Source organism: Hypanus sabinus, chromosome 16 (genome assembly GCF_030144855.1).
Source record: "Hypanus sabinus isolate sHypSab1 chromosome 16, sHypSab1.hap1, whole genome shotgun sequence".
Lineage (NCBI taxonomy): Eukaryota > Metazoa > Chordata > Chondrichthyes > Myliobatiformes > Dasyatidae > Hypanus > Hypanus sabinus.
This window is the reverse complement of record NC_082721.1, coordinates 69,326,529-69,351,883: the sequence shown is the minus strand read 5'-3', so window position 1 is coordinate 69,351,883 and position 25,355 is coordinate 69,326,529. Positions and strand designations below refer to the sequence as shown.

Genomic DNA, 25,355 nt, shown 5'->3' with positions numbered 1-25,355 from the left:
AATTTACTAGGACCAATTAACCTACTAATCCGCTACATCTTTGGACTGTGGCAGGACACCAAAGCACCAGAGGAAACCCACACGCGCATACGGGAAGGAACGTACAAACTAGCACACTGAGGATGCCGGAATTGAACACTGACACCCCCGAGCTGTAATAGCGTTGCATTAACCACTACACTCCCTTGGGGAAAATGGGAAACAATAGGGATCCATGTAGATTAGTGTAAATGGCTGGACGATGGTCAGCATAAAGGTCTGTTTCTATGCTATGCAACTCAATGGCAATGGAAATATACAGAAGTATTGAAGGACCTAGAGATTGTGTCAAATGGAATACTGGCACTGCTTTAAGAAACTAGGTCAGCATTCGCATCTACTGGGTTCCTGTCAGCATCTCCTCTGGGAGTTTTTGAAAGACCTTTATGTGATGACCTCTGAGAACTTCACCTGGTCCCAACACATCGACACAGCTACCAAGAAGGCTACACAGCATCTATACTTCATTAGAAGTTTGAAGAGATTTGGTTTGTCAACAAAAACACTCAAAATCTTCTATAGATATACTGTGGAGAACATTCTGACAGGCTGCATCACTGTCTGGTACGGAGGGGCTACTGCACAGGACTGAAAGAAGCTGCAGAAGGTCTTAAATTTAGTCGGCTCCATCTTGGGTACAAAGTACCCAGGACATCTTCAAGGAGCGGTGTCTCGTCCATTATTAAGGACCTCCAGCACCCAGGGCATGTCCTTTTCTCACTGTTACCATCAGGCAGGAGGTACAGAAGCCAGAAGGCACACACTCAGTGATTCAGGAACAGCTTCTTCCCCTCCGCCATCCGATTCCTAAATGGACATTGAACCCATGAACACTACCTCACTTTTTTAATATATATCATTTCTGTTTTTGCACAATTTTTAATCTATTCATTATATGTATACTGTAATTGATTTACTTATTATTATTTTTATTATTTTTTTCTCTTCTATATTATGTATTGGATTGAAGTTAACAAATTTGACGTCATATGCTGGTGATAATAAACTTGATTGTGGTTCTAATTCTGATTTTGCTTATTCTCTTGTTGAAGTTCAGAGCTAGATTGGTTTAGACTTTTATCCTTACTTGTAACCGTATAGCAGTGAGCTGGTTAGCACAGTGCTGTACAGTGCCAGAGGTCACTGCTCGGGGTTCAGTTCACACTGTTATATGTAAGGCATTTGTACATTCTCCCCATGACTGCATGGGTTTCCTCCAGGTGCTCCGTTTTCCTCATACATTCTGACGGAGTAGGATTCCGGATAGCAAGCTATGGTGACACTGGTGGACTGCCCCGGCACACCCCAGGATTGTGTTGGTCACTGACACAAATGGCACATTTCACTACTTTGATGTACATTTGCCAATTAAAGCTAATCTTTAAAAAAAATCAGCTCTGCCTTCTCTGCTCTATCATTGGATGAAGATACACACAAAGATGAACAGCAGTGAAATACAAAAACGGTGCCAGCTCAGCTCCATCGTTTGTTTAATGGAGTATTGGACGTACCCCCCATCCCATGTCTCCTGCTCAGGGTGAAGGTGAGGTGGTCTGTCAGCGGCTCAGATTGTCAGATGCACAGAGCCCACTGCTCACGAGGCCCTGGCTGGCTTGGGGTGTAGTTTCACTGAGATTTAATGAGGCTGCAGACTAAATCTGTTGTGACAGGCTGTACAAATCCAAGAGGAGCCCAGGAGGCAAACAGCAGCCTGGCTGTTCAGCTTAGTGTCTTTTTCTATAACTGGCTGGTTCATGTGACAAACTTCCTGGATATCAGGTAAATCTTCCAAGCTTTGAGAGCTGAGACTTTATGGAGAGATACAGCACAGAAACAGGCTCTTCAGCCCACTGAATTTGCACCAATTACACCAACAAGCATTTGGAGTATTGTGTGCGGTTCTGGTCACCGATCTACCGTACAGATATCAGTAAGATTGAAAATGTACAGAGAAAATTTACAAGGATGTTGCCAGGACTTGAGGACCAGGGCTATGGGAAACAGATTGATCAGGTTAGGACTTTATTCTCTAGAACATTGGAAAATGAGGGAAGATTTGTTGGAGGTTTACAAAATTATAAGGGCTATAGATAGAGAGGAGACTGAAGCGCTGTGAAGAAACCCACAGGGAGATGTATCCAAACTCTACACTGACACCCTGAAATGTTAGGTTGAAACCAGGTCTCTTGGCTAGACTAGATCCTCTTGTGATCGGACAGAAAAACTTTCCACCATTCCAAGACAGTGTCCTCGGGATAGGGAGGCTTCTGCCTCTGACCAAACCCATGTCAGGTACCCGCTTGATTTTTCAAAGGGAATTTTTATGACCGCTGGTGCATGTAGTTAATTTTATAGATTGACATTTCCTTCCTTGAAATCTTTCTGTGCCACGGGCAGAAAAATCAAAACTGTTTTAAGTCAGCTACTGACAGATTTTGGTATTTGGCGGTGCTCGTTTGAAGGTAAAGAACAAGGACAAGCTGATCAGCTAAAAGGGGCGTCATTTTTATGTTGTCTTCTTTGAGGGTCTCATCAGGAAGGTTGCATGGAATGGCAGCATTTGAATATTCGTCAGCGGCCCCAACCAGACACTTGTCTGACCCCACTAGTTTAGAAAAGCAACTGAATTGCACAAAATTGTCTGAAGGATGGGAACTATTCAGTTCCTTCCATGAATTAGCTCTCAGACGTTTTATATTGTGAGAACTTATTTCCTCTCGTGGGAGTGCCCAAAACAATGGCTTAAAATTAGAATTTAGTGCCAGGTTTGAGGAAGGGCTATATCCACAAAACGGCAGAAATTTAGAGTAAGTTCCGTTTTCAGCTCCCTGCAACCACCACACTCAGCACGCCGCTAAAAAGGTATGGTCCAGTGGAAAATTATGAAAGAGATTTTTGTTTTAAAGGGATGTGCATCAAGACGTACAGAACTGAAAGAGTTAAAATCAGTCAGTCTTTATCTAAACGAAGGCAGGCTGAATTTCCATGGAATCCTGGCAGTACTTCAATGGTGTTTACTTCAGTTGCCAAAAAAGGTGAGATCGTGTGAGCACTGTCATTCACTCTTTAATGGACACATTCAAAACTATATGTACTTCTCAGTTAGGCTCGACAACAGTAAGTGGTTTGGCGAGGCAGCTAATTCTGCATACACTCAGTGGCCACTTTATTAGGTATACCTGCTCGTTAATGCAAATATCTAATTAGCAAATCATGTACCTGCAACTCAGTGCAAAAAAGCATGCCGATGTGGTCAAGTGGTTCAGGCATTGTTCAGACTAAGCAACAGAAAGGGGAGGTGATGTGATCGAAGAGACTTTTGACTATGGAATGATCGCTGGTGCTAGAAAGGATGGTTTAAGCATCTCAAAAACTGCTGATCTGGGATTTTCATAAACAATGGTCTCTAGAGTTTACAGAGGAAGCTGAGAAAAACAAAAAAAAACATCCAGAGAGTAGCAGTTTTGTGGGCGAAAATGTCTTGTTAATGAGTGAGGTTAGAGGATGATGTTCAGGCTGTTTCAAGCTTACAGAATCGGAATCAGAATTAACATCACTGGCATGTGTCATGAAATTTGCTGTTATGTGGCAGCAGTGCATTGCAATACATAATAATTAAAACTGAATTAAGCAGTGTCAAAAAGTAGAGAGGTAATTTTCATGGGTTCAGTGTCCATTCAGAAATCTGATGGCAGAAGGGAAGAATTGTTGAGTGTGTGCCTTTAGGCTCCTGTACCTCCTTCCTGATGGTAGAGATGAGAACAGGGCATGTCCTGGGTGATGGGGGCCCTCAATGATGGATGCTGCATTTTTGAGGCGTTGTTGAAGATGTCCAGCATACTGGGGAGGCTTGTTCCCACGATGGAGCTGGCTGAGTTCACAACTTTATGCAGCTCATTTCAATCCTGTGCAATGTCTCCTCCATACCTGCTGGCGATGCAGCCAGTTAGATTGCTCTCCAGGGCACATCTGTAGAAATTTGTGAGATGGTGACATACCAAATCTCATCCAATTCCTGATGAAATATAGCCGCTGTCCCGCCTTGCTTGTAGCAGCATCAATAGGTTGGGACCAGGATAGATCCTCAGAGATGATGCCCAGTAACTTGAAGTTGCTCACCCCTTCCACTTCTGATCCCTCCATGAGGACTACTGTGTGTTCCCTCGTCTTACCCTCTCTGAAATATACAACCGATTTTGTCTTACCGACACTGAGTGCAAGGTTGTTGCTGTGACACCACTCAACCAGCTGATCTATCTCACTCCTATACACCTCTTTGTCGCCATCTGAAGTTCTGCCAACAATAGTTGTGTTGTCAGGTATTTGAGCTGTGCCTAGCCACACCGTCATTGGTGTAGAGAGAGCAGAGCGGTGGGCTAAGCACACATCCTTGAGGTGCGCCGGTGATGATTATCAGCGAGGTGGAGATGTTATTTCCATCCGTACAGTACGTGCTCTTCCAGGGAGGTTCCAGTTGCAGTGAGAGTACAGGTCCAGGTTTTGGAGCTTTTTGATCAGAGCTGTAGGAATGATTGAGCGGTAGTCAAGGCAACAGTAGCTCAAACGTCCACACGTTAGTCAAGTCACTTTTATTGTCATTTTGACCTTAACTGCTATGTACAGTACATAGTAAAAATGAGACAACATTTTTCAGGACCATGGTGTTACATGACACAGCACAAAAACAAGACTGAACTACGTAAAAAACAACACAGAGAAAAAGAAGACAACTACACTAGACTACAGACCTACCCAGGACTGCATAAAGTGCACAAAACAGTGCAGGCATTACAATAAATAATAAACGGGACAATAGGGCAGTAAGGTGTCAGTCCAGGCTCTGGGTATTGAGGATTCTGATAGTTTGGGGGAAGTTTGACTGTTACATAGTCTGGTCGTGAGAGCCCAAATGCTTCTGAGCCTTTTCTCAGACAGCAGGAGGGAGAAGAGATTGTATGAGGGGTGCATGGGGTCCTTCATAATGCTGTTTGCTTTGCGGATGCAGCGTGTAGTGTAAATGTCCGTGATGGCAGGAAGAGAGACCCCGATGATCTTCTTGGCTGACCTCACTATCCGCTGTAGGGTCTTGTGATCCCAGATGGTGCAATTTCCGAACCAGGCAGTGATGCAGCTGCTCAGGATGCTCTCAATACAACCCCTGTAGAATGTGATGAGGATGGGGGGTGGGAGATGGACTTTCCTCAGCATTCGCAGAAAGTAGAGACGCTGCTGAGCTTTCTTTGCTATGGAGCTGGTGTTGAGGGACCAGGTGAGATTCTCCGCCAGGTGAACACCAAGAAATTTAGTACTCGTAACGATCTCTACTGAGGAGCCGTCGATGTTCAGCTGGGAGTGGTCGCTCCGTGCCCGCCTGGTCAACAACCATCTCTTTTGTTTTGTTCACATTCAGAGACAGGTTGTTGGCTCTGCACCGGTCCGTTAGCTGCTGCACATCCTCTCTATAAGCTGACTCGTTCCACAGTGGTGTGCAGAAAAGTATCTCTGAATGCACAGAATGTCACATCTTGAAGTGGATGGACTACAACACAAGACCACAAACACACTCAGTTGTCACTTTATTAGGTACAGGAGGTTTGGCCTGTTGGGCTGGAAGGGCCTGTTCTGCTCTGTATTTCTATATTTATTCAGAGAAAAACTCAATGGGATTGGTCAGAGTTAGAATGAAGTGACTCTCAACCCTTGGACAAACCTGCGTCATTCAGAGTAACTCACACACAAAATGCTGGAGGAACTCAGCATGTCGGGCAGCATCTACGGTGAGGAATAAACCATCGATGTTTCAGGCCGAGACTCTTCATCAGGACAGGAAAGAGCCAGAATGAAAAGGTTGGGGCAGGGGAACGGAAGGTGATAGGTAACGTCAGGTGGGGAGGGAAATGAAGTGAGAATCTGGGAGGTGATGGATGGAAAAGGTGAAGGGTTGAAGGAGGAGGAATCTGACAGAAGCGAAGAGTGGGCCACGGGAGCGAGGCTGGGTGAGTACATGGTCGAGGAGGTGGAGAGCAGCAGAGATCACAGAGGGAGCAGTGAGAGACAGTCTCACTGAACTCCCATCAAAAAGAAGATTTAAACTTCCTCAGGGTAGACATACCTTGAAGAGGCTTCGCACTGGGGCAGCAAATCATAAACACAAGAGAATGTGTAGATGCTGGAAATCCAGAGCAACACACACAAAATACTGGACTGAACAAGTGGAATAAACTATTGATGCTCTGAAAAGAGATTCAGCTGTTTCTCTTAGCTGTTGTCTGAATGCCCTTTGGTTGGGGGTGAGAGGTTTGATGAGTGTGGGCTGCTGGTACTGAAGGCATGAGTCATCAAATACTCCTTTCCTGATGAGACAATCAAAGGATACAGAGAAAACTATTTAAAAATTTTGCTCTGCTTTGCTGATTAAACTTGTCTTTGTTCTTTACCTTCAAACTAAAACTCAAAGTACACGTACAAAGTACAAAGTGTAAAAGTAGATGGAGTGCCTCCTAGATTCATATCGGCTACACGTTAAATAGCAGGAACCCTGCACTGTATTTCTTGTACAATTCTATTTTATTTGTATCTCCCCTCCACACACACACACACACACACACACACACACACACACACACACACACACACACACACACACACACACACACGTACGTGCATCTACAATTGTTTTTATATATGGTGACAAGTGCTTTGTGCTTCCTTTGACCTAAAGCCACTAGAGAGTCTACTTTCCTCAGCTCAAGAATTGAGAATCTGGGTCATCAGGATTGGTCATTTAAGGCTGAAGAAGAGTTTTTCTTCACTATCGCAGATCTTTGGAACTTTTTCCCCTCTGAGGATGTTGGGCATTTTACATATTCAAGGCCAAAAATCAAAAGTTTTTGTTAATATTAAGGGAACTGAGGGAGTTAGAACAAGCCCTTTGGATTTGTCAAAGTTTTTACCTACAAAATCAATACAGGTGTTCCCCCCCACCGCCACCTTTACAGAGGTAGAGTGTTCCTATGAAATCTTTCTTAAGCTGAAATGGCATAAAGCGAAGAACCATTCATTTGTATGGGGAAAAATTTTCATAAAAGCGAAAATCCTCTTTGTAATGTGAAAACAGATGACTAATGTAGGTCTTTTGTAAAAGTGAAGTGGTGTAAAGTGAGCATTTGTAAAGCAGGGGACACCTGTATCTTCCTTCCCTCCATGTGCCTAACTAAAAGACTCTTAAATGTTGCTCATGCACCTGCCTCTTCCACCACTCCGTCAATACATTCCTTCAACTTGCCACTCACTGTGTAAAAGCCTACATCAGATAAACCACCCGCCCCCCCCCGCCAAACTTTGCTGCAATCACTGTAGAAGTATGTCCTCTTGTATTACCCTTTGCCATTTTGTGAAGGAGTCTCTGGCTATCCATCGCATCTATGCCTCTGTTGTCTTGTACACCTCTATCAAGTCACCTCTCATCCTCCTTCGCTCCAAAGAGAAAAGCTGTAGCTCGCTCAACCTTTCTGAGGAAGACATTCTCTCAAATCCAGGCAGCACCCTGGCAAATCTCCTCTGCACTCTCTTTAAAGCCACCATCCATATCCTTCATATAATGAGATGACATGAGATTTGAGTAGGAAAGTAAATGAGCTACTGGATCAGACACAATCGTACTGAATGTCAGAATAGGCTCCTGTTATTTCCTTTAAAGATTAGTTTTATTTTTCACATGTACACCCAAATTTGAAACAGCGAAATTCATCGTTTAGCATCAACAACCAACACAGACCAAGGACTTGTGCTGGGGCCGCTGTTTCTGGCAGCAACAGAAGCATGTCCACAACTCACTAACTCTAACCATATGTCTTTGTACTGTGGGAGGTAACTCGAGGATCCAGAAGAAATCCAAATGGACACAGAGAGAACTCCTTGCTGATAGCAGCGAGAATCAAATCTTGGCGTCATAGAGCAATTGAGCTCAGTGCCCTATCTGTGCTATCGTGCTGTCTGTGTTTTAAAAACTATTGCATTTCTTTGACTTGTGTAACCTTTTCTTGCTCCTCTAACATGTAGTCACAACTCCTCCAGAACCCAAACCACCAAAGAGATTACCTGAACACTTACGTCAGAGACCCTACTGTGCTTAAATTGACCACCCTGTTTTAAATAGTGGCTGGACTTCAATAGCTGTGAAGTGCTTTGCAACGTTGTGAGGTTATGATATGCTCGGTATAAATACCAGTTTATCTTCCATTTGCTCTCCCCTACATTCATCATGAAGTTAGGGAATTGTTCTGTGATAGGCATTACTATGATGGTCAATTCTCTGCTACTGAGCGCCAGTGGTCAAGTCATGTGTGATTATAGACCATGAATGATGCCCAATTATTTAGACTTGGTAAAGCATCACTACCTCACCTAACACACTGTCCTACCCAATCTTATCATACTTAGAAGATGTTTATCAATAGAAATGATAGCAACCCAAATGACATATAATCCTGTCTCCTTAAATCAGACCAATCCCACCCGTCCTGTTTCTGTAGCTGGGTACCCAACTGTATTCCACATGGGATAGTCACTAGCAGGGAGGTAGCTGCATGTCCTGTGAGAGGCACGGCATCTTCCTATCTGAGATTCAAGTCAAAGTATAGCGGTGGGGCACTTAATTAAGAATTGAAAATACATGAGTTTCTGCAGATGCTGGGAATCCCCAGCAGGTCAGACAGCATCTAGGGAGAGGAGCAAAGATGAACTTTTAGATTGAGACATTTAAAGATGAGGGATTTGCCTGATGCTCCTTGCCGTTACAGAGAATGCTATCAGCCTGCTGCATGTGTTGGGCAGGATCAAAAGCAGCTTTAATATCACTATCACATGTTGTGAAATATGTTGTTTTGTGGGAGCAATACATAATGAACTATAAAATACAATAAGGAATATATATACAATAAACTAAATTAAATAAGTAGTGCAGAAAGAAAGCAAAAAGAAAGTGAGGTAAAATACAACAGTTCATAGTCAATTCAGGGAGAAGTTGTTCCTAACATGGTGAATGGGCACCTTCAGGTTCCTTTGCTTCTTCTTTGATGGTAGCAATGAGAACAAGACTTGTCCTGAGTGATGGGGACCACTAATCATGGATTACCATCTTTGAGCTGAGCCTAGCCAGGCAGTCAAGGATGTAGAAAGAGTAGATCCGTGGGCAAAACACACATCCTTAAGGTGTGCCAGAATTGACTGTCAGCGAGGAGGAGATGTTACTTCCAACCTGCGTTGACTGTGATCTCTTGATGAGGAAATCAAGGATTCCATTGCAGCGAGAGGGTCAGAGGCCCAGGTTTCTGGAGCTTGTTGATGGTATGCTGGTATTGAATGCTGAGCTGAAATCGTAAGCAGGAGCCTGACGATAGCTAACGTCCAAGTGGAGAGCCAGTGAGATAGCGTCCGCTGTTGACCTATCATGGCAACAGGTAAATTGCAGAGGGTCCAGGTCTTTGCTTAGGCAGGAGTTTATTCTGGCTATGATCAGCCTCTTAAAGTGCTTCATCACAGTAGATGTGAATGCAACTGGGCCGTAAGCTGAGACAGCTCGCCGTGCTCTTCTGGGGCACTGCTATGATTGTTGCCCTCTTGAAGCAGGTGGGAACCTCTGTCTACAACAGAGAGAGACTGAAGATGTCCATGAATACTGTCACAGGTTTCAGTGCTCTCCCAGATAGACCATCAGGGCCCAACGTCTTGCGAGGGTTCCCCCTCATGAAATATGTTCTGACATCGGCCTCTAAGACAGAGATGACAGGGTCACCACATTTGCCAGATGCTGCAGGACAGTAACAGAAGTAAATATCCTTTCAGGGAAGATTTACTGTGTTCATCTCTTCCCATTCTCGAGCCCTTCAATCAGTAGCTGGCTGCAAGAAGGTCAGCAAGAGTACAGGGCTGATTGACAGGAGTTGGTCTCTTGCCTATGATTCTTGGAGCAGTACGCTCACAACTTAGGCTGTGCAACCACAGAGACACCGCAGGAGAGACACAAAACAGGCTGTTTATTCATGTCATAACAGCTGTATATAAATATATATATACACACATACACACTTGAGAGGCATAGTTGAACCAGAGACTTTTTTCCGAGGCTGGAAATGAGCTAATACGAGGGGGCATAATTTTAAGGTGATTGGGGAAAAGTATACCGTGGATGTCAGAGGTAGGTGTCTTTTTTTTAAACAGATGGTGGAATACATTGCCAGGGATGGTGGTAGAAGCAGACACATTAGGGACATTTAGGAGACTCTTAGATAGACACGTGGCTGATAGAAAAAATGGAGGGTTATGCCAGTGGGAAGCATTAGCTTGTTCTTGGAGTTGGCTAAAAGGTCAGCACAGTATCATGGGCCGGAGGGCATGCACTATACTGTACATCCTATATGGTTGTGCTGGGTACAGGATCCATTACCAACTGTATGGATTATTTGTGGAAGCACCAAGGGATATGTATACATTTGTATACATAGGGATATGTATACAAGGGAGTGAAATTGACATTTCTCAACATCCTTTGAAACTCAGAAAATCCCAAAATTCTGTGTGTCATTCTTGTACTTTTGAAATATGATCACTGCTCTCTCCCGCCGAGGCATACTGGGTTTCAAGGCGGCTAACAAGGCCAATATATAAATGTAGATAGTTCCAACAATGGCGCAGGACATGCCTGAAGGGCTGGTTTGTGAGGGGATCTGTTCTTCCCACTGTTTACATAGGGCTTCTCTGTGCTCCTGTTCAATGGAGTCAGCTGCCTTTGCCACTCATGTGTTCCTTCTCCACGTTGGTTGTTGGCTGGAGATTCCCGAGAGTCCCAGAGTCCCAATGCAGGGTATTCCCAGGGAATAGGTTGCATTCCTTTTCAAGCAGAATTTGAGCTATTGCAAAATCACAGTCCTTCAGGTAATTACTTTCGATTACAAAGCTCAGAATAGATGATTTGTTGATTGGGAATAAAGGGGTTAGTTGGGACTGCCGCTTCTCACGTTATGTGACTGAGCTTATGGCTAAGTGGCCAAGTTTGCAGACAATACAACGGCAGGTGAAGGGGCACGATTCCTTTTAAGCAGAGCAGGGGACGCAATCACTCTGTAACTGAACTGCTCCCATGCATACAGCCTTTGATGCATAGCTGGGATTTTCTTTTATATAAGTGTTAATATAACTTTGAAATCAATGTTAATATAACTGTTAAATACTCTGTAATTATGTTAATGAATACAGTATAATCAATAACATTTTCAAAATGATATACATAATCTCTACTTTGAAACATTTTAGAGCTTCAGTGTATTTACATTGTCAGAGTTTCAAGTTGCAACACTGCTACAAATTGAAACAATAAACACAGAACGGAAGTCAGTAGCTTACTGTTAATAAACACTGACAACATCTAGTCAAAATACTTTTACTTTTTTCATTGTGCCTATCAGTTGTTTTGGCTGCTTGACAAAAATATACTTGTGAGTTGTGAGTTGTGGTTTGTACTTGTTGGATATGAATATTACCAAAAAAAAATTAAGATACCTTGCAGTTTTCAGGCCATGTAAAATTTCTTTCTCAGAGCAATGAGCTGTTTTAAAAATTAGAAGGAACATTCGTGATAGGGCAGGTAGTTGAGGAAGCAGAGAACATAATGATCCCAGAATGAAATGGTTATAATAAAAAAGAAGAATTTGATTGCTCAAGGCCTATAGTCGCTGGAGGTTAGAATAACAGTGGGAGAGGGATTTAATTGAAACCTATTAAATTTTGAAAGGCCTAAACAGAGTGGATGTGGAGAGGATGTTTCCTATGTTCGGGAAGTGCCCCTAATCTTCTGCAAATTTGCTGATCCAGTTTACCACATTGTCATCATTAATCTAGGTGACAAAACGCAAATCCAATTTCCTAAACCATCCTGAATATGAAGTGACTGAAACTTCTTGACCATCCTCCCATGTGGGACTTCGCCATGTAGGTAACATCCACTACCTTTCTTTCATCAACTTTCCTTGTAACTTCTTCAAAATAACTCCAAGATTGGGTCGATCACAAACAATCCCAATCAGGCCCTGTATATCCAAATACTTATACATTCTGTCCCTAAGAATACCTTTCAATAATGTACCAGCCGGATCACTGGATCTGTGAGATAGAGGCCCCTCTGTCACCACATACCCTGAAATCATTGAAGCTATGATTATAAATACAGACCTCTTGTCCAGAAATTGGAAGAGGCCCATGCAAAATAGGCAGGAAATAGATTAAGTGACAAGCTGACCTTCCCCTTGAGATTCAGAGAGATTGACTGAGTATTTGCATCAAGTTGTTCTCTCATTTTATCCACTAACTTGTATTGCAATTCAAATATTCCACCCAACAGCTACCTGACCCCCATTTCAAGGTTGTATATGGTATGCATACTTTGATGAAAATTTTACTTTGAATGTTGAACCTTTGTTTTTATGTAGAGCTAACCATAAATTCTATAGTATTTCTTTATTTTCCTGAAAATTCCTGCAAGGAAATGAATCTCAGGGTAGTATGTGGTGACATATGCGTAGCTCGATAATGAACTTACTTTGACCTTTGCCTCTCCAGCTCTTACGCAGAATACCAGTCTTGCAAGCACATTAAAGGACAAATGCTGAAAAATAACCTACAAAGGCAGGTCGTTTATAAAGAATTTCTATCTGACCAATGGATTACAGATCACAGGATCATTGAAGTTATAAATTAATGGAATTGCTTGAGCAATTCACATCCATCAATAGGATATGGGTATTGATTTTACTGCATTAAACTACTTCTTATTCATAAGAAGTATTGCCAACTACTTCTTATTCATAACTCTGTACCTCCGAAGGCGCAGAATAAAATATTTCTTTCAGCCCAATAGGTCACAGCTTCAGCAACATGGTGAAGAGCAATTAGTGAGTAAATGTCCTTGATGACCCACATATGCACACAGTGGCCACTTTATTAGATACACCTGTTCACCGGTTCATTAATGCAAGTATCTAATTAGCCAATCATGTGGCAGCTACTCGATGCATAAAGGCATGCAGACATGGTCAAACAGTCCAGTTGTTGTTCAGACCAAACATCAGAATGGAGAAGGAATGTGATCCAAGTGACTTTGAGCACGTTGGCACCAGACAGGGAGATTTGAGTATCTCAGAAGCTACTGATCTCCTGGGATTTTCACACACACAAGTCTCTAGACCAGGGTTTCCCAACTTTTTTTATGCCATGGACCCCTACCATTAACCAAGGGGGTCTGTGACCCCAGATTGGGAAGTCTTACTTGGCAGCTTACAGAGAATGGTGTGAAAAATAACATGCCGGGTGAGCGACAGTTCTGTGGGCAAAGATGTCCTGTTAATGAAAGAAGTCAAAGGAGAATGGCTAGCCGGGTTCATGTCGACAGGAAGGTGATCACAATTCAAATACCCACTTGTTACAACAGTGGAGTACAGGGAGCACCGTTGAATGCATCGCACATTGAACCTTGAAGTGGATGGGCTACAACAGCAGAAGACTGCGAACATATACTCAGTGGCCACTTTATTAGGTACAGGAGGTAGATAGTAATGTTGCCACTGAGTATATGTTTAAAGTAGATGTGCATGATTGATGTAAAGCTTGTAACATTTAGGTGGGAAGCAAGGGAATGAAGATGATTGTATTGACATGTGAAGAGCTAGATTTAGGAAGATATTGATTTAATGGAGGTGAGGGGTTTGTTCTATGCACTCAAAAAGTGGTGCTTAAAAGAGACTGCATAGACTCAAAATTCATTAGGAACTTATTTTGGTTACACATATTATTAGCTCCCTTACAGAATTCCAGTGGTAGTGGACTTTGCCTTCCTGTTTATCACTCTTCACAATCTATAAATTTGTCGATGATGTAGGTATTGTTAGCAGAGTTTCAGATGGTGAACGGTGTTGCACTTGACGTCAGAGAGACCAAAGCATTGATTGCGGACTTCAGCTAGGGGAGGTCAAGGGACCTTACACAAGTCCTTATTGAGGCATCAGCAGTGAAAACAGTGAGCAGTTTCACATTCCTGGGTGTCGACATCTATGAAGATCTATCCTGGGCCCAACATATTGATGCAATTACAAAGAAGCATGACAGAGGCAATACTTCATTTGGAGTCTGAGGAGACTTGGCCTGTCATCAAAGACCGGTGAGAATTTCTAGATGCACCGTGGAGAGTATTCTAACTGAATGTATCACTGTTCGGTACGGAGGGGCCTCTGCACAGGATCAGAAAAAGAGGCAGAAATTTGCAAACTCAGCCAGCTCCATCACAGGCACCAGTCTCCCCAGCACTGAAGATATCTTCAAGGACAATCCCTCAGAAAAAGCAGCACACATCATTAACCACCCCATCACCCAGGACATGTCCTCATTTCATCAAGGAGCTGCTACTTGAGCCTGAACATACACATTCAGTGTTTTAGGAGCAGTTTTGTCCCTCCACCATCAGGTTCTGAATGGACAATGAACCCATGTACACCACCTCCCTTTCTTTGCAATTTTGTTCACCTTTTGCACTACTTATTTCATATACATGTCTTACTGTGATTTAGTCTTTTCATAATTACATATTGCAGTGTTCTGCTGTCGTAAAACAACACATTTCACTACATATGCCAGCGATATTAAACCTGATTCTGATTTAGCCTGTCTCCCAACTCCCTTCCCCTCCCACAGCTGGCTGCACCAGCCCATCATCCTTCACCCCTCCTCAGTCCACCAATCACCTGGACTCCTCGTTATGTGGGCCGTCTCCCCTCTCAGACGCTGAGTTACGACTCAAAATGCTGACAATTCCTTTCCTTCCCACAGGTGATGCTCGAGCTCCAGCAGTTTGCTTCTTGCTCAAGGTCTCACTGTGTGTCTTTCAGCCAATAACAGAGGTGACTGAATGACCTCCACTGACCAGCTTTGATGCCCTGCAGCTTTTGATGTGATTATTCTGTGGTATTGTAGCTTACTAAATATAACCCACATACTGTAACTCTGCCCCCCCACACAGATTTCCTTCTTAACTAAATTGCAGTATGGTGGTGTACTGTGCCCCTGACTGCGAGTGTGTGTACATTCTGCCTGCGATGGCACGTGTTCCCTGGTTTCTTCCCACATTCCACAGAAGTATGAGGTAGGGTTAGCAAGTGGTGGGTGTATTATGTTGGCACTGGAAGCATGGTGAGACTTGTGGGCTGGTCCCAGCACATCTCTCACTGTGATGATCACCAATGCAACAAAAACAACATTACAACATATGATTTAATGTTTTGATGTAAGGGACATATGAAAAATAAAACTAATCTAGTCAAACTTAGAAGGTCAGGCAGCATCTATGGAGGGAAATAAACAGTCAACGTTTCATCGGGACTCCCGACTCAACTTGTTTAATGTGTTGCTGAAGATTTCCAGCATCTGCAGAATCTCTTGTATCTCTATTGGTTACAGCCTTTCCGGTGCCCATCCAACTACCCATTAAACTGTCCTTAAGTTTCTGACTCCACCACCCTTCCAGGCAATGAGTTTCAGACCCTCACCACTCTCTGGGTGAGGAGAGATTTTCTTAACATCTTAATAGGTCCTGGAGAAACAAACAAACTGCTGGAGGAATACAGCAGGTTGAGCAGCAACCCGTGGGAGGGAAGGAACTGTCACAGTTCAGGTTAGAACACTGCATCATGACTGAGGTTGAATGCTTAACTTTAACTTCTTGTTGCCTTGTTATACCCCTTGCAGATTCTTCCTGTTCACTGCAAAAGGAATATGGAGGAGTAACACCACATATTCCACCCAGGTAGCCTTTAACCAGACTAATTTCACTAACTTCCGGTAATTTCTCCCCCTCCCCATTTCTCTCTTCCATTCTGTCCCTCCTTGCCCTGTCCCTTCTCCTCACCTGTCCATCATTGCCCTCTAGCACCCCTCTTCCTTCTCTCCTATCAGATTCCTTCTTCTTCAACCCTTTACCTTTTCCACCTATCACCTCCCAGCTTCTCACTGCAACCTCCCCTCCCTCCCCCTCACCTGGCTTTATCTATCACCTTCTAGATTGTTCTCCTTCCCCTCCCTCCACCTTCTTATTCCGGCTGCTTTCTCCTCAACCTTCCCAGTCCTGATGAAGGGTCTCGACCTGAAATGGCGACTGTTTATTCACATCGAAAGATGCTGCCTGACCTGCTGAGTTCCTCCAACATTTTGTATGTGTCGTCTCTCTTATAATTTTGTATGCCTGACTAAAGTTCCAGAAGCAGAAAAGCAACACACTGCAGATGCTGGATATCTGAAATGATAAAACAACAGGACATTTTCCTTCCAACTCCGCGTCTGTCAGATGACTCCGAGAACAGAAGAGAGCAGCTTATGCACGTTAATGAGTTTAGTCCTCAGTGAGTGGCGTGTGGCCTAACGTTCAATTCTTCCAGGAGGGCAAACGGAAGCAAAAGATTTGAATAAAAATAGTCCTTTAATTCCAGTTACTTAACACCGTGTCTGCCCGGTAATTCTGTGATTATAGCCTTCCATCATTCATGTCATGCAATTATTCCATGTTTTAGCTCACTTAATGTCAACCTGCACACCGTAACCTCCCCCTCTTCAACAGATTCCTTTTCTAACTAAAAGCATGAAAATGCCCGGGCTCAGGCTAAACTGACATGACTTTCCTACTTGTCTGACAATGCTGATTTAACTCACTTTTGACAGATACTATCTTGCTGAAACCTTACGTTTACTAGAATGGTTGATACTGTGCTGGACAACGAGGTTCAATCCTGATCTTGGGTTTTACTTGTGTGGAGTTTGCATATTCAACTTGAGTGGTCCTCTCATTACCATCCACAAGTCATGGTTAATTGCCCCTGGTGCACGGGTGTGAGTGGCAGAATCTGTGGGGGGGGGGGTGGAGGGGAGAATAGTTGTGGTGGATAAACTTAGGATTAGAGGCTGAGGGTGTAAAGAGTTGTACTTGATTCCTCCTTGGTAAAATGTGCAACACAAAATGGAAGTTTGTAAGACAAAATGGCGTTAGTCTGGGATGTGGGAATATTTTGATAAAGTACAAGGGAACCAGTCCACAGCCAAACTTAGAGCATCGACAGCCTTGACAATATTTATCTGGGAAAGTACTGAAGGGTATAAAAAGAAGCTATTCTTCTGTGCAAGAGGAAAGCATTTCTTTAGCTAGGTCATGCCTAGTTTGAATTAGGCCTCACCAATGTCTTAAGCAACTTCAACATAACATTCTACTCAGTACTTTGATTTATGAAAGCTAACATGCCTAAAGCTCTCTTTCGACCTCATCTACCTGTGATGCCACTTTCAAGAAATTATTTATCTGTATTCCCAGATCTATCTGTTCTACTACACTCTTCGGTGCCCTACCACTCACTGTGTAAGACTTACCCTGGTTGGTCCTCCCAAAGTGCAACACCTCACATTTGTCTGCATTAAATTCCATCTGCAATTTTTCCAGCTGCTAACTTTGATAATCTGTTCACTATGCTCCCAGTATTGGTGTCATCTACAAACTCGTAGATCCAATTAACCATATTATCATCCTGATCATTGATTATAGATGGCAAACAACAATGGACCCATCACCGATCCTTGCGAAACACCACTAGTCACAGGCCTCTAGTCAGAGAGGCAACCATCTACGGCCATTCTCTGACTTCTCTCTTGAAGCAAATGTTGACTCCAATTTATTACCTTATCTTGAATGCCGAGTGACTGAACCTCTTTGAACAACATCCCAACTGGGCCATTGTCAAAGCCCTTGCTGAAGACCATGTAGACAACATCCACTGACTTTCCTTCATCATCGTTCCTTGTAACCTCTTTGAAAACCTCTAAGATTGATTAGACACAACCACAATCCCTCATCAAGCTCTGTATAGCCAAACAGTTATACATCCTGTCCCTAAGAATACCATCCAACAATGTACCAGCTACTGTACTGATGTCAGACTCACTGGCCCTATAATATCCTTCCTTATTTTTAGAGGCTTTCTTGAACAACTGTACGTCATTAACTATTCTTCAGTCCTCCGACACCTTACCCATGGCTAAGGGTGTTCTCTCTGCCAGAACCCCTACAATTCCAGCACTAGTCTCCTATAAGCTCTGATGGGACACCTTGTCATGACCTGGTGACTCATCTACCCTAATGTGCCTCAAGCCAGCAAAATACCTTCTCTTCTGTAATGCGTATATGAAATGTGGTAGGAAATCTGACATCATGGAGAAAAGTCATGCAGGCACAGGAAGAACCTTGCAAACTCCACACAAATAGCATCAGAAGTCAGGATGAAACCATGGCCACTGGAATGGTGAGGCAGCATCCATTCTATCACCCTGCATCCTGAAGGTGTGATTATAAATGCAAGTCTCTTTTCCAAAAGTTGGAAGAGGCAGGTGTGCAGTAGACTGGAAATAGGTTAGATCCATCTGAAATGTTGACTGTACATTTCCCTCTGTAGATGCTGTCTGACCCACTGGGTTAGGAGATACAGCATTGCAGCAGAGTCTAAACCCTTGGGTCCACAATATTACACCGACTTTTTAATCTGCTTTAAGATCAACCTAACTCTTCCCTCCTACATAGCCTTCCACTTTTTCTGTCATCCATGTGCCTATCCAAGAGTCTTTTAAAATGCCCCTAATTCATCTGCCTCTACCACTATTCCCAATATTGTGCTCTATGAACTTAGCACAGTGTTAAAATAAAACCCTCTAACGTATGACCATAAGATAGAGGAGTATAATTAGACCACTGAGTTTGCTCTGCCATTTCATTATGGTTGATCCATTTTCCCTCTCAGCCCTATTCTCCCGCCTCCTCCCCATAAGCTTTCATGCCCCAATTAATTAAGAATCTCTTAAACTCTGCAGTAAATATACCTAAATACTTGGCCTCCACAGCCATCTGGGGCAATGAATTCCACAGATTCATCACTTTCTGGCTAAAGAAATTCCTCCTTATCTCCATTCTAAAAGGACGGCCCTCTTTTCTGAGGCTGTGTCCTCTGGTCTTAGACTCTCCCACCATAGGAAACATCCTCTCCACATGCACTCGATCAAGGCATTTCATCATTCAATAGGTTTCAATCAGATCACCCCTCATTCTTCTGTATTCCAATGAATACAGGCTCAGAGCCTTAAAAATTCTCTTCATACGACAAGCCATTCAATCCAGAATAATTTTTGTGAACTTCTTTTGAACTCTCTCCAATGTCTTTTCTTGGATAAGGAGCCCAAACCTGCGCACAATACTCCATGAGGCCTCACCAGTGCTTTATAATGCCTTAACACTACATCCTTGCTTTTATACTCTAGACCTCTTGAAATGAATGCTAACATTACATTTACCTTCCTCACCATTGACTCAACCTGCAAATTAACCTTTAGGGAATCCTATAAAAGCTCCAAGTTCAGATTTTTAAATTTTCTCTCCATTTAGAAAAGAGTCTTCTCTTTTATTCCTTCTACCAAAGTGCCTGACCATATACTTCCCAGCACTGTATTCCATCTGCCATTTCTTTGCCCATTCTCATAATCTAAGTTCCTTTTTAGCCTCTCTACTGCCTCAAAACTATATGTACCCCCCCCCCCACTTACCTTTGTATCGTCCGCAAACTTTGCAACAAAGCCAAGAATTCTGTCATCCAAGTCATTGGCAGATAATGGAAAAAGTGGTCCCAATACATACCCCTGTGGAACATTACTAGTCACCGGTAGCCAACCAGAAAAGGCTCTTCTTCATTCCCACTCTTTGCCTCCTGCCAATCAGCCACTGCTTTATCCATGCTAGTATCTTACCTGTAATACCATGGGCTCTTAAAGTGTTAAGCAGCCTCACTTGTGGCACCTTGTCAAAAGCCTTCTGAAAATCCAGGTATACAACATCTACTGATTCTCCTTTGTCTATCCTGCTTGGTATTTCTTCAAAGAATTCCAGCAGATTTGTCAGGTAAATCTCTATCTTCTATGGTTTCCTCTAATCACCTTAAAATTATGTTCTAGCAAGTCATTAGTAATTCAGCATTTTGTGTGTTGCTCCAGTATCTCCAGATAAACATGGGACAACTTGACCTGAATGCTAACGTTTCAATAAAAGATACACCTGACCCAACATATATAGCTGGCTCCGTTATATTCGGTTATAGGTCCACTTAGCATGAACTATGGGAAAATTGTACCCCAGCTGTCCATGTTGTAAAGGTCTGGTCATGTTCAGTATAAATTCAACTCAGATTAATATTCAAGAGATATGGCTTCAAAGGCTCTCATTCCTAGTTGCCCTTGAGAAGGTGGTGAGTTGCCTTCTTGTACCACCATAGTCCTTGAGAGGTGGATATACCTACTCACCTGCCCAATCACTTCTCACTGCGCACCTGTCCTCCTTCCCTTTCTCCCATGGTCCACTGCCCTTCTCTATCAGATTCCTTCTTCTTCAGCCCTTTTCCTCTTTCACCTCCCAGCTTCTCACTTCATCTCAATTTCCCCGTCACCTGTCACCTACCAGTTTGTACTCTTACCCCTCTCTTCACCTTCTTATCCTGGCTTTGCCCCTTCTTGTCCAGCCCCGATGAAGGGTCTTGGTCCAAAGTGTCAACTATTTATTCCATAGATGCTGCCCGACTTCCTCCAGTATTTTGTATGTATCCTCAAAATTTTCATCATCTGCCGAATCTCGTGTTTAGCATCCCCCATTGCTCTTCTCAGCTGATCAGGACAGTAACTGCAAATTGGTTCTCGTCCTGATCAAACTCACCCACTGCATCTATTTAGAAGGATATCTGTCAGTAATGGGCAGCCACCGATACAATGTTTGAAGTGGGGTGTTCTGAACAATGCAAAGTAAATGTCCTGCAGAATCCTCTCCAATCCATCTAGCATTGGACCGCTGGTAGGACACAACGAGCAGGTCCGACAAGGACCCTCCTTGCACGGTTCTATCAACTGACATTTCACAACACAAGGCAGCAACTGCAGATTTCAATTAATGATTTGCATTTCTGTGCAACACACACACACAAAGTGCTGGAGTAACTCAGCAAGTCAGGCAGCATCTACGGAGGGGAGTAAATAGTCAACGTTTCGGTCTTGGGTCAAAATGTCTTCTGTTTATTCCTTTCCATAAATGCTGACTGTCCTGCTGAGTTCCTCCAGCATTTTTTTTTTGTGTGTTGGTCAAGATTTCCAGCATCTGCACAATATCTTGCGCCTTGCATTTCAGTAGAGCCTTTCACAACCTCTGGATATGCCACTTTATGGCCAAGGGGTACTTCTAAATTGTACTGCTGTGATATAGAAAGCAGTAACATACACGGCAAGAGCCATCGGCAATATAATTGTGCCAAAATCTGCTTTACAGAACTAACATTTGGCCAGATATCTATTGGGGAAGGCTGGGAAAGTGTGGGCGGGGGTGAGAGGGGTTGGAGAGGGATGGTTGTGGCAGACTCCCTGCACTTCACCAGTGTCCATTCTATCCCCTGGCAACTGAACATCTGATCTGAACAATCCTCGGTGTACTGACCAGATTACCATAGTGATAGGGTTCTCTGCAGTAAAAAGTGCAAGCGTGTTCAGGCTGCAGGCATCAGTCAGAGAAAGTTGTCCGATTGTTGTTGAAGTCTTGGACATGAAGCCATTTCTGAGCAGGAGTTAACCCCCCACATCCTCATTTCTCAAAGCATTAAGATTAAGGCCGCATAATAAGAAGTGATAACGCTTATGCAGGAGAGAAGACAAAAGAATTCCCAGAGTACTGCCTGTCCCTGTTACCCAAGCATGAGCCTTCTGAAACATACTCGTCTGGAGCAGCTGCCTCTCAAGTTGCAGATACAGTCAAATGCAGCTGCTTTCAACAAAGTCCTTCTCCTTTATGTACGGGATAAATTTGTTTCAGAACTAAAAAAAAATCAATTCTGCACAAAAACAAAACTTTGAAGGCATTCCAAACAGATGTGTCTAAAATCTGTCAAATCATGCGGTCTCTGAATGCTCTTTAATTCTTCCTGAAACTCTATGACAGGGCACAATATTTATGACAGCCTTTTTTCTGCTTTGTGAGAAAGAAAGAGAGAAAGTGCAAGAGATTCTGCAGATGCTGGAGATCCAGATTGAGACATTCAAAATGCTGGAGAAACTCAGCTGGTCGTACAGTGTCTATGGAGAGGAATAAAATGTCAATTATCTGGGCCAAAACCCTTCATCAGATAACGAGAAAGATTAAAAACACAAAATGGTGGCAGAACTCAGCAGGCCAGACAGCATCAATGGGCGGAGGTAGTGACGACGTTTCGGGCTGAAACCCTTCATCAGGATTTTGCACATGTACATCAAAACATATGGTGGAATGTGTTCTGCTGGAGGATTTTGGCCTGAAACGTCAACTGTACTCTTTTCTATAGACGCTGCCTGGCCTGCTGAGTTCCTCCAGCATCGTGTGTGTGTGTTGCTCGGATTTCCAGCATCTGCAGATTTTCTCATTTGTGAAATGTGTTGATTGCATCAAGTGAAATCATTGAAGATTGTGCTGGGTACTTTCAACACCAACATAGCATGCCCACAACCCATTAATCCTAATGGAACGTCTTTGGAACGTGGGAGGAAACCAAAGCGCCTGGTGGAAACCCACATGGTCTGAGGCAGAAGTGGGAATTGAACCCTGATCTTACAGCTGCCACTGTTAAGCAAACTGCCACGCTACTGTGCTACCCCCATAGCCTCTATCCCTCATGTAAACTTCACTAGGATCTCTTTGTACATTAGGAGAACCACATGAACCAGACTCCGTGCACTTAACCTATAAAGATGCTTCGAATGCATTTGTTTAGCCCTTTCACTGGATCTATGTAAAACTATGATATATTTATTTAAATATCTGAATTATTTAATTAGAGTAATGCAGTGTGGGAAGAAATCCTTTGATTTACTCAATCTACGCCCAGCACCTGTTTACTCTAATCTTTTTTTCTTCCCTCACTCCCATCGATTTACCCCAATTCTACCACTCACTTATATACCCAGGGTAATTTACAGTGACCTACTAACCAGCTTAGCGTTAGGATATGGGAGGAAACCAAAGCACCCATTGGAAATACATCCAGTCGCAGTCAGGATATGCAAACTCCAACATGGGCAAGCGCAGAGGTCGGGATTGAACCTGGATTGCTGGAGCAGAGAAGCAGTAGCCCGAATTGATGTATCACTGTGCTGCCCAGCTTTAACTAAGAAAGTCACTGTTAATGCTGGGTTTTCATAGAGGTGGGCTATGCTAAGTTGCTTCAAGACCACCGGGGTTGTTTCCTTGACCACAAGACATCGGAGCAGAAATAGGATGTGCAGCTTATTAAGTCTGTCCGCCATTTGATCATGGGTCAAGCACACTTGTCTTGATCAACTGCAACTGGTTTCAGCAATGCCCCTCTTTTTTTATACAAAGAATTAATGTTGATTTGATCGTGGCTGATTTATTTTTGCTCTCAACCCCATTCTCCTGCCTTCTACCCCTAACCTTTACTAATCAAGAACCTATCAACCTCTGCTTTAAATATACCCAATGAGTGAGCCCCCTTAGTCGTTTGTGACCATGAATTCCACAGGTTAATCACCCTCTGGCTAAAGAAATTTCTCCTCATCTCTGAAGGTGCTCCCTTCTATTCCAAAGTTGAGACTGTGCCCTGCACCTCGACTCTTCCATTGTTGGAAATATCCCCTCCACATCTACTCTATCTAGATCTTTCTTGGCAAGCATGAGGATACGGCAAACATGATCTGAATTGTCGGCTACTCTGAGCGGTTGTGGTGACCTGCATGGTTCTGGTGAAGCAACCTTACGGGTTCTGTGTACAAACTTGAAACATCAGGAGTGTTTATATTTATCCTTGACAAGACTTGAAGCACAGAAACACTGACGGCCGACGCATGTTACATTCTTTCACACTGAGCCTCCGAGTAGTTGTTTGGCTTGACAACCCACCCAAAGCACAAACTGGCCGAGGAGAACCAAAGTCTCAACTCCATTTATGCTGGAAAACTCATACTTTGCAGACTTCAATGCTTGAACAATAAAATTTGGTCTTAAAGAGACACTTTGCTCAATAGATTATCTTTATTTGTGACATGCACAGTTTGCGTGAGTGGCCAACACAGTCCGAGGATGACCCAGGGCAGCCCGCAAGTGCTCCCAGCACCGACACAGCATGCCCACAACTTGCTAACCCTAACCTGTATGTAGTTTGGAGTGTGGGGAAAAGCCAGAGCACCATTACATAAAAACTCCTTACGTATATCGCAGGAACATGTCCATTCCCAAAGCCGTCACACAATACACAAAGGCTTTAGGTAAAGTATATAGCCTATATAATTTACCTTTATCTTACCCTGTGCTGTTTTCATGGGCATTTATTTTTGTGATGAATGGTTTTAATAAAAGCAGAGGAATAATTTGGGTATGGGAAGGAGGAATAATGGCAATGATAAATATGGGTAGGGACACAGAATAGGTCCATGCCGGCAGCCAATAATTCTGGCAAATGACAGATCGGCTAATGCACTCAAGGTAGGCAGGTCTTCCGAATAGAAAACCCTGATGTAATTATTGTAAAATAACAAAACCTCTATCCATTCCTCTGATTTATGTAACATCCTTGCATTGCCTAATCATGAAGCATAGATTTGGGCTTTAGGGACAGGGACAGTTTTAGTCACAGTCCAATACTGGGTCGGGTCTAAGTTGCCCTGAAGGCCTCCCTACAGAGCTGTCCGTTCATTTATTTCCCAGTGATGATGTTAAATGTCAACCTTGCAGAATTTACATTTTTATTCACTTTGCTTTATCTGCATCGGACATTCAAAATAGCAAATCCGTGTTACTGTGGTTAATAAAAAGGCCAGTTATATTGTAAAATCCTGCTTATTGCTTCATTTACCATCACATGAAAGGAACTTAAGCATTTATTGAAGGAAAAAATGAAAATAGATCATAAGCTTGCTCATAATTGTTATTACTAATTTTGGAGAGACAACTGAAGTTGATGCCTTGACTGTTTTTCTTCATAACAAGAAATAACTGATGTTCTGATCATTGCTAAAAACCAAAAAGGACATCTTGAACTGACCCAAACATAAAGATCAAAAGATTCAAGGACTAATTATAGCACAGTTACCAATGAGGAGAGATGTCTTTATTCACAGTGTAGCGAGATGAAGGAGAATGTTAATGTGAACCAAGTTGCTGGAAGGACTGGACTCAG

At 43.1% G+C, this 25,355-nt stretch overlaps 1 protein-coding gene across 1 annotated transcript in view; it reads right to left on the bottom strand.

Moving 5' to 3' along the window:
* Positions 1-25,355, bottom strand: part of rtbdn (retbindin) — a 70,378-nt gene that overhangs the window by 32,441 nt on the left and 12,582 nt on the right. The gene's annotated exons all lie outside the window — the stretch shown is intronic.